This window comes from Rhinatrema bivittatum, chromosome 3 (genome assembly GCF_901001135.1).
Source record: "Rhinatrema bivittatum chromosome 3, aRhiBiv1.1, whole genome shotgun sequence".
Lineage (NCBI taxonomy): Eukaryota > Metazoa > Chordata > Amphibia > Gymnophiona > Rhinatrematidae > Rhinatrema > Rhinatrema bivittatum.
The window spans coordinates 131,079,367-131,090,011 of NC_042617.1; the positions used below are offsets into that span (position 1 = coordinate 131,079,367).

The window sequence follows — 10,645 nt, forward strand, 5'->3', positions numbered from 1 at the left end:
AGAATTTATATTATCCTTTAGCTAGCAAATGCCTGTAGGAATATTTGTAAATGAATACTAATGACATTACTCTAGTGCCACTTTCTAAAAATTAGATGTGTTGTTGTATCTTCTCTTTTGTGGGCCCATTACCCAGTGAAATATCAAAGGATGTCAGCATAGGTTTTAGTGCCATCACAGTTCATGTAATACATGCAAAGGTAATAAGAGAGGGAGGAAAAAAAACATCTACAGTAGAGCAAATATGTTCCCAGTGCTGAATATAATGACTGCACAGGGCTGCACAGCTAAGAGATACATAGTAAGATTCATCTGGTGAATTCCAATTCAGCACTTCTTTGATATATCTTTTATAATTCTAATTATAATTATAATGAAAATCATTTTTCAATGTAATTTTGTAATAAAAATGTTTCCCTATTCTCATTACCTAAGAACATGATCCTGTATAGTTACTGAGCTTGCTTACAATGTGTATAGTGTATCTTCTCTCTCTTAGCATTTAATCTCTTCATGTCAAGAGGTTCAGATTAAGCTTGTTAAAGATCTGCTTCACTCTAACTCGCTGATGATTATTTATTTAGCAGTTTTATGTAACCCTGTCATTGATAAGCACTCTATTAATTTGCCGAGGGACAAATCAACACTAGTTATTTTTCTACTGGCTATTAGGCTCAGTACTGCTGTTTGTTACAAACCACTTGCCAGTTAATTATAAATTATGGGTCCTCTTTGCCTATATTAATTGATATCTCCTCCGTCTTTGTAATACCAGACAGATAAATTGAAGGCACGATTTATTAAGCAGTTTATGTCTTGTGTCTCTTGATTAGTATCCTGTATCATTTTTACACATTTGTGTTTGCTTATCCAGATGTATTTATGGGGTAATAATATATTGTAGAACTGATCTTTGGTGTGCAGAGGGGTAAAGGACTTATCTCAGAAACTCTCCCAAAATAACCTACAGCCAAAGCAACGTAATTCTCATATGACTAGTTGTATTTGGAATTTCTAATGTTCCAAACACTCAGATAAATTAGAAAAACATGTTTTTTTCTGAAATAGTAATTTAAATACAATAATCACCACACATATACAGGTCCATTTCAGATCACTTTTCAAGGGGGGCTGTCCTATTGAGAGCCCCAAATAATGGTTAAATAGAAAAAAAAAAAAAAGCTTCAAAGTAAAAAATGATCAGGATGAAAAAGTCAGCATTTTATCAGCAGTAATGAGTTGAAACAAGGTAGGGAACCAGCCCGTAGGGTGTTTCTTGATGGAAAATTTGGTTTCTAAACTTTACATTAGTAACCAAAATTCTTTTTAAGTCTAAAGGTTTCATTAGGAAAAGCAAAATCACATTTTTAATAATACACGACCTGGGTTACATCAGGGTGACGTTAACATGCTCAGTGTTCTAGCTTGTTCTATACTTTCTCCCCTCTTTTCTGCTGGGAAGGACAGTGGTGGGGTTACCCCTCCCTCCTGGGACTGGCATATGGCTAAGCTTTGTTTTTTTTGCTAGTAGAAGGCCTTGAGAAAAAGGATTGTATGTCAGTTCACTTAGAGAATAGCCACTGCCATTAGCCATTAGGATTGTATGTCAGTTTACTTAGAGAATAGCCACTGCCATTAGCAATGGTAACATGGAATAGACTTAGTTTTTGGGTAATTGCCAGGTTCTTATGGACTGGATTGGCCACTGTTTATGCTGGGCTTGATGGACCCTTGGTCTGACCCAGTATGGCATTTTCTTATGGGTTGATAGTGGAACTGAGAGAGTCAGCTTGAAGCTGCAAAGTCATTTCAGTAATATGGAGATATTCCTCTCTTCAGGTTAGGTTGATTGTGTCTTGGTTTGAAGGAGTTGCTAGGGGAAACAGATTGGGGATTAGGTGAGTTTTGCTTGTTTCAGTTTGCAGAAATTGTTCTATTCATTCTTCTCGGAATTGGTCTAAGGACAAGTTGACCTTTGTTTCAAGTCAAGTATCACTCTATAAGGGTCTCTGCAATAAACTGAAGTGTGACCCAAGGGCTTTGATTTAGTATATACTGTACATGGCCTAGTGTCATGGGTTGTGTGGGATCCCCCCTGATTTCAACCTAGAGATATTGAAAGTTAGAGGATATAGGCTGTGTGGGTTCTGCAGGGTACAGCTACCTCATCATGGCTAGACTGCCATTAGTAGTTGGATGGCCGACAGCAGCAAGCCCTGGTCTCAGGTTAGCAGCTCCAAAATAACTTTATTAAGGCTTATAGAGTTATGTTAAGCCAGAAAAGAAGCAGAAAAGGATGTGACTGATTAAGGGAGGGAGGATGGGGAAGGTGTTATTAGATATGTTCTGATATTTTGTATTTTGTAAATTCTGTGAGGTCTTCAGATGTTAATAAATATGTTTCCATTACCAATTTATTCAAGCCTCTGTGCATATTTCAGATGGTTTGGTGGGGGAGATCCGATCCAAATGGTGTTATTAAGGGAGAAAGGAACAATCATTCTTTATAACCACTTAGAAAGATTTACATGAAGAGAGTAATTTTTAATAGTATGCATAGCTCAGCACATTTGTGCATAAGTGTGCTTAAGGTTACACCTACATTTTATAAACTGGGTAGTGGGAGCCACTCAGTTGATATTATACCATGTACTGTATCTTTGCCCTGAAAGTGCACACTTAAGAGTGAATTTGAAAAGTGTTGCTCAATTTAAAAGGCCCATATACGCGAGTATATGGGCCATGCATGAGAAACACGTATTTTAAAAGTCACAAATTATGCATGTATATGTGCGTATGTGATTAAAAAAAAAAAGGGGGAGAGGCAGAGTTGCATCGTGTCAGGGATGTTCCAGAGCAGGGCTAAAATGTATTTGTGTAAATCTTTATTTTGAATGTAGTGGCTGCAGCATGTGACAGGCTATTTTCCGTGCATATTTACATTGGCTCTCGATGAGGTATAAGCCTTCATAAATCTCTGTTTAGGACTAAAACAACAGGATGATGGGTCAGGGTCAACTGGGAAGAGTGCATGCTGAAGAACCAAAGGGGACTGGAAGACCTCGGCACAGACTGGGCATACTGGTAGACTAATTGGTAAACTTGGAACGTCCTTCACACACGTATGTTTTAAAATCTGCTTACCTGCACGCGTTAAATCTGACAAAGTCCTAAGGAAGATGCACAAAATAGTTTGCTCGAGTAACCACTCAAATTTGGAGCACATATACACACAGTAGACATATTTAAAATCGCTCATGCAACTGCGCTCATGATTTAAAATTGCTGAGTATGAGCACTCACGTGCTCACATGTGCGTGTATAGGTGCCCGCGAGCTTGTTTTAAGTTTACGTCTTATGATTCAGTATGCACACATTTTTTTAATGCAGGAATCTGCATAGTTTGTATACCTATTTTATAAAAGTATGCATATTTAATATATTTACATGCAAAATAATTGTAATTGTGTATTATAAACCTCAATTTATGCCAGAGGCAGGTTTTTTTATAAAGTGTTCTGAAGTATGCACATATCTTGCTTAAGAAAATACTTATGTTCTTCCAAATACCAATTCTCTGAGACTTCTACAACTTGACCTAGACTTCCACCAGTTTACCCACATGCTTCATCTCTAGACCTATACCTCTCCCACCTACAAACTGCTGACAAAAATGTCAGATTTAATTTCCATGACTTGATTAGTAGTTGTAAAGGTATGTGCTCATGTTAGATGATATATGTGCATATGTTGCTTATAAAATGCATCACTGTGCACCTAAGGGTAGATTTTAAAAGAAGCGCACATGGCCTACATGTGCATGCGTTACTCGGTGCATGCACATGTACGCCCAATTCTATAACAGGCGCGCGCATGTTATAAAATCAGAGGTTGGAGTGTGCATGGGGGTGTACAATTATGCACCTTGCGCATGCCAAGCTGAGCTGCCTTCCCCCATTCCCCCTAACTTCCCCCCCCCCCAGCCCTACTCTAACGCCCCCCTGTCCTTTGTCTTACCTTTTGCACCTGCCTCTGCTGGCACGCAATCCTCCGGCCCTGTCCCCACCCTGCCCCCAGACCGCCCAACCCCTCCCCCGTCCCACCTCCGGACTGCCCCTTTTGTAAAGTCCCGGGACTTACACACATCCCGGGGCTTTAGGCCCGGCACGCGTAACCCTTTTAAAATCCGGCCCATACTTTCTGACCCTGCTGTGGGATACCCATGCAGTGCCCTTGGAAATACCCTCTTTCTCCATGCATAATTTTCTGCATGGCAGAGGAATTACATGTGTACTTGTGACTTTCTGAAAGTTTGCTTGGCCCACACAATGGCTACTTACACAGGTATTGGCTGCTTTTACACCCACAAATGTATTTGAATATTCTTCTCAAAAAGTAGATTTCTCTAAACTTTTACCATATCTGTCTCACTAAACTTAAATGATATTGAATTACATCACTCTTGCTTTGTTTTACTCTCTTTTCCTTTCTGCTTGCAGAGACTATTTTTATGTTTCTTTTTATGTTCATCTTTCTCAGTATTATTTCAATTTCTTTCAAGCTCATTATCTTCATCCCATAGATATGCTCCTTTTTCTCTTTCATACATACATAACATTGTTGCTACAAGTGTTTTCAAACTCATTCATGAATACTGTAGGCCAAATATAGTATGCATTTCTTTCATAAGCACAATCTAGAAGAAATATTATAGTTATGACAATATGACACACAGTGCTTTCTGATTTGCACCCCAGCACTCATACCTCTCCCTTTCCATAGGACTCATTCACTCTCGGTTCCACAACACAATTCACACTCTTTCCCACCACTTTCCATTAGTCATTCATATTCTCTAAGCCCCACCCCCCACCCCGCACTCACACATTCTATCCCTCTACCCCAGCACACTTACACAGCATCTCCCCACACTACTGAACCTTTCTCCAGATGCATATTCAAACTAACCCTCTACCTCCCCAGCTCTCCACACCTTGTTTCTTCCCTTTTAGTGCTCCTTCTCTTCATCCAGGCCCTTTCCAACTTTTATCAGCAAGGAAGACAAGCCTCTTCTGTGCAAACTGAAAAGACAGCAATAGGGATGTTTATAGCAGGGCTAGGGGAGAAAGCATTCCTATCCCCTGCTGCTATTTCATGCTATTTCATGCCCTAGCCATCCAAATGGCCAGGGCATGAAATAGCAAGATTAGCATACACTGAACATTAAAGGATTGTTTCAATTGTGCTGCTATCTGCTGGCCAGGAGATAGAACAGCAAGAGCTATATAGATGCTTAGATGAAATCAGATTATAGAGCTATGCTCTGCTGTGCTTGTGGCAACACATATTTTGTAACAGCAAGAAATCATATACAGGTAGATATAATATAGTAACATGGTAATAATGGCAGAAAAACATCAATGGTCTATCCAGTCTGCCCAGCAAGTTTCTTATAGTAGTAACTGTTGCTCCATGTAGGACCCCCAAGTCTTATGGCAAGGGTTCTACTAGAAAACTTTTTACGAGATGAGCGGCCTAGATAATTCAAACAATGCTGCTTGAAGCTTTGCTTTTGGACTTGGCCATAGAAGCAGACCTGTGCTTTGTCTTAATGTTGGTGTATCAGTACTCTGGAGTGTAGAAGTCAGGGCCCAATGTTGGCTGTCATCTGTATCCAATTCCTCTTTCACCCCAACCAATGAAGCAGAGAGCAATGTTGCAATAGGAACAAAATCATGAAAGCTAATTGGTTAAGGGTAGTAACTGCAGCCCTGTACAGGTTACCCCCATGCACCCTTTTCTTCATTTCCATGTTCTAGCCTTTAGGGATCCACAGTGTTGATCCTATGCCTTTTTGAATTTGTTTACTGTTTTAATCCTTACCACCTTTTCTGGAAGTGCATTCCAGGCATCCACCATCCTCTCCGTTAAGAAATATTTCCTCACATTGTTTCTGAGTCATTCCCCATGGAGTTCAATTTAGTGAACGCTGGTTCTACTGTCTGTTTTACAAAGGAAAAGTTTTGAAGTTCATGCATCATTATAATTTTTCAGGTATCTGAAAGTCTGCATCATATATCCCCTGCACCTCCTCTCTTCCAGGGTATACATATTCAGATTCTTCAAACTCTCATCATCAGACCTCTAATACAGACCCTACACCATTTTGGTTGCCATTCTCTGGACCGCCTCTATCTTGTCTCTATCCTTTTTGAGATATGGTCTCCAGAACTGAATACAGTACTTCATGTTAGGCCTCACCAAGGACCTGTACAAGGGCATAATCACCTCCTTTTTCTTACTGGTTATTCCTCTCTCTATGATGCCCAGCATTCTTCTGGCTTTAGCTATAGCCTTGTCACATTGCTTGGCTGCATTCAGATCTCCGGCTACTATCACCCCTAAGTCCCTCTCCCAGTCTGTGCATATTAGACTTTCACTCCCCATCACATACAGCTTTTTTGAGTTACTGTGCCCCAGATGCATGACTCTGCACTTCCTGGCATTGATACCCAGCTCTCTCTCCTTCAGGCATTGAATCCCAGCTCTCTCTCCTTCAGGCATGTCCACTCTGTTGCAGATATTAGTATCATTCACAAATAGAGAAACGTTACCTTCTATCCCTTCTGCAATGTCGCTCACAAAGATATTGAACAGCAGGGATGTGAATCGTTTTTTGATGATTTAAAATATCGTCCGATATATTTTAAATCGTCAAAAATCGTTAGAGGCGCGATACAATAGGAATTCCCCCGATTTATCGTCAAAAAATCGTAAATCGGGGGAAGGGAGAGGGCGGGAAAACCGGCAGACTAAAACAACCCTAAAACCCACCCCGACCCTTTAAAATAAATCCCCCACCCTCTCGAACCCCCCCAAAATGTCTTAAATTACCTGGGGTCCAGTGGGGGGGGTCCCAGTGTGATCTTCCACTCTCGGGCCACGGGTGCGTTAATAGAAATGGCGCCGGCGCTACCTTTGCCCTGTCATATGACAGGATACCCAATCCTGGCTAATTATTTATATATCACAAACCAATTGCAGCTAATACATATATTGTGACATCAATCCAATTCAATAATCTTTATTGGTGAAAAATTCATGAAAAATATTCACAATTAATCCATAATACCCCACACAATAGACATAATATCTTTATAAAAACAATAGACAAAATTCACACACCACCCATACTACACATATACACATCCGTTCTACATTCAACTCCTTATAAAAATCATTTCCAATTTTCTAAACATTCAAATATAACCATTAAATATAAATCTTCACATAACATATCATCAGATGTTAATACATTTCACTTCGTAAGCAGAAAGAGTTATATTGCACTTTAATTCTTGCGTTACAAGAACGTCAATCCTTTTGTTCTCCTTTTGTTCTCTCTACATGTTTCGCCTTTCCTCAGGCTTCTTCAGGAGAGTTTTTTCAAACAATCTCCCACTGCTCATGTACAACATCTATCCATAGGGTCTTCTAAAAACATTCATACAAAAAAATGTTTTTGAATATTCAATTAATACATTTTATATATAAACTTGATCCTTTATAAAGTGCTTCAAAAAAACTCCCATACCTGCACGTCCCAAAAAAGGCTTGCCCAGACGCACAAATCAGCACATCCTCAACTCTTGTTTCAAAGCATTTCAATTGTTCAAATGCTCTAAACACATCTCTCAAAAGTATTCAAACTAGAAAAAAACAGATCAAAATGACTTCAAAGAGAAAATCATTCCCTTAAGAGTTCACCAGTGTGCAAGACAACCAAGGATTCTTACCTTTCTTATCTTAGGCAGAGAAACCACCTTCACCTTATTTCAAAGAGACGCCTCCATCGAGTGAAAAAACGGAAGTGAATCAAACTCTTCTCTTCCATCCTTTTAAGCCACACTGCCCCAATCAGAGCTCAACTCAAAACTATCCCCGCCCCTTAGAACATATGGTGTCTAAACCAATTGCCACTAAACCAAATAATTGCCACTCCCTAAGCACGCCAGATTCAAACCAATCACTGAAGACAACAAATGAAGAAAAAAATGAAAAAACTTTGCAGCCAGAGTACAGGTTCTAAAAACATGTAGCCCACTCGATCTTATCATTTAATCCTTTTGGCCACAAAGTCTGTAAATTAAAAATCCATCGTTGTTCCTTCTGCAATAATATTTTGTTTATATTACCTCCCCGTCTAGCAGAAACCTTCTGAAGTACAAAGAAACGAAGTTCTTCTACCTTATGATTGTACTCACGCCAATGTTTCACTAGGGGAGCTGTCTCCACCACATTTCTAATTCTGCTACAATGCTCTAGGATTCGAAGTCTCACCATCCTTGATGTTTTTCCTACATATAATAGCCCACATGGGCATTGTACAACGTACACCACTGAACTTGTTTGACATGTTGTAAAATGCTTTAAGAAAATTTTTTTCCCAGAAACAGGATGTGAAAAATCTTTCAATGATAAACACAATTTACACACACTACACTTAGTGCAAGGGTAATGCCCACCAGCTGTATCTTTCCAGTGTTCACTACCTCCCAAATCTGAGTGAACTAAAATATCCCTCAAATTTCTAGATCTCCTAAAAGAGAACATAGGGGGATCCTGCATACCCATAAAGCCACTCACAAGATGCCAATGATTTTTAACAACCTCTATGAGGTCCCCAACTCGATTTGAATAAGGTAAAACACACACTAAAGCTGGTGCATTCTGTTTTGGCTTCGGCTGTAACAGTAAATCTCTATTAATATGTCGAGCTCTTTTATAGGCTTGCTTCACTATACGTGTGGGATAACCCCTTGCACTAAATCTTTCTTGTAAGTCTTGGGCATGAGTCTTAAAGGACAATACATCGGAACAGAGTCTTCTTACCCTAAAGAACTGTCCTACGGGGATATTTTCCCTAACATGCTTGGGATGAAAACTGTTGAAATGTAACAATCCATTTCTATCAATTGGTTTCCGATATAACTCAGTGACAATTTTTCCACCCTTCTTTCCCACCTTCATATCCAAAAATGGAACCCATTGATTCTGAACATCACTAGTAAACTTAAGATTAGTATCTTGTGTATTTAAGTAATGAAAAAATTCTTGAAATTCACATTGTGTGCCAGACCAGATAACCAGGACGTCGTCAATGTAACGGCACCATAACCTCACATGCTTGTACCAAAATGATGGATAAACAAACTTTTCTTCAAAAGCTGACACGTACAAGCATGCGAGGTCAGGTGCCATCGTTGCGCCCATAGCTGTTCCATGAACTTGCTGGTAAAAATCATTTTGAAACAAAAAATAATTCTGAGTGAGCGCTATTGTAGCCAATTCTACCAAAAAGTGTGTTGGAACCTTCTTATCTAACCTGGTATCCAAAATCTCCTGCACCAAATCTATTGTAGCTCTCTGAGGGATATTCGAATAAAGTGATTCAATATCCATTGTAATTAGCAAGGTAGATTCTGGTACATCAGGTAAAATTTGTAAAACTGTTATCAAATGTGATGAGTCCCTTATAAATGATCTGGCCAATGGAACAAAAGGTCTCAAAAAATGATCGATATAGATAGACAAAGGTTCTAAAACAGACCCTATACCGGCAACTATTGGTCTTCCAGGTGGGGACTCTAAGGATTTATGCACCTTTGGAAGTACATAAAAAACAGGTATCTGAGGATTTTGGTTTATCAGAAAAGCCGCTTCTTTAATGGTTACCCAACCTACACTCAAAGCTTCTGTAATTACCCCACCAATCTGCGCAGATAACAGTGCAGTCGGATCTCCTTCCAGTTTTTTATAAAGTCTGCCATCTCCCAATTGTCGATTCACCTCCTTTATATAATCATCTTTATTCAAAATTACCAGGGATCCCCCCTTATCAGCAGGTTTAAAAACCAATTTTTCATCACTACTTAGATGTTCCAATGCCATAAATTCTTCCTTACTCAAATTCCAAAAAGGAAACCAAACCTCTGCCTCTTTAATCTTTAAATCCCGCTCAACCACTTCTTCAAAGGCAGCCATTAAGGGATGTATAGGGCCCGGTGGCATCCAACTAGAGGGGTTTTTAACCACTGAACTATCAACACTCACATTTTCATTACCTTGAAAAAAGATTTTTAATTTCATTAATCTAAAAAATTTTTGCAAAGCTACACGGATTTCAAAAGAATCATATTTCGGAGTAGGTGAGAAAGAAAGACCACGATTTAAAACCTGCAACTCAATTGTAGTGAGTGGACGAGAAGATAAATTTATAACCAACTCATTCATGACTGATGATTGCGATCCCGCAGTCGAACAGGACTGCGATTTCTTGGCGGACGATTTCCTCGTCCACCTCGCCGTTCCGTCCCTTGTTTGGATCTTACTCCCTGATCTAAAAAAGTCACCCGTCCACCCTCCTCTCCCGATGATCCACTCGATGAAGAGTCAAAAGTAGGTGATTTCTTATATTTCACTCGATTCTTATTACACCAGGGATACACATATCCCTGAGTGTAATCCTTTTCATCTCTCTGAAACTTATTCAATTTTGTTTCCTTTATTTTGTCATGCATACTGGTGATCTCCTGTTCTAATTCATTCATCTTTTCTTCAAATTTATCAGGAGATGTGTTATCTT

General features: G+C 39.3%; 1 long non-coding RNA gene across 1 annotated transcript; it reads right to left on the reverse strand.

The window, feature by feature from the left end:
- Positions 1 to 7,456: 7,456 nt before the first annotated feature.
- LOC115088698 lies at positions 7,457 to 7,988 on the reverse strand. Its single transcript, XR_003855823.1, has 3 exons — positions 7,797 to 7,988; positions 7,595 to 7,709; positions 7,457 to 7,494 (listed from the first exon to the last, which is right to left on the reverse strand). It is a non-coding gene; the product is annotated as an uncharacterized LOC115088698 (long non-coding RNA).
- Positions 7,989 to 10,645: the final 2,657 nt, after the last annotated feature.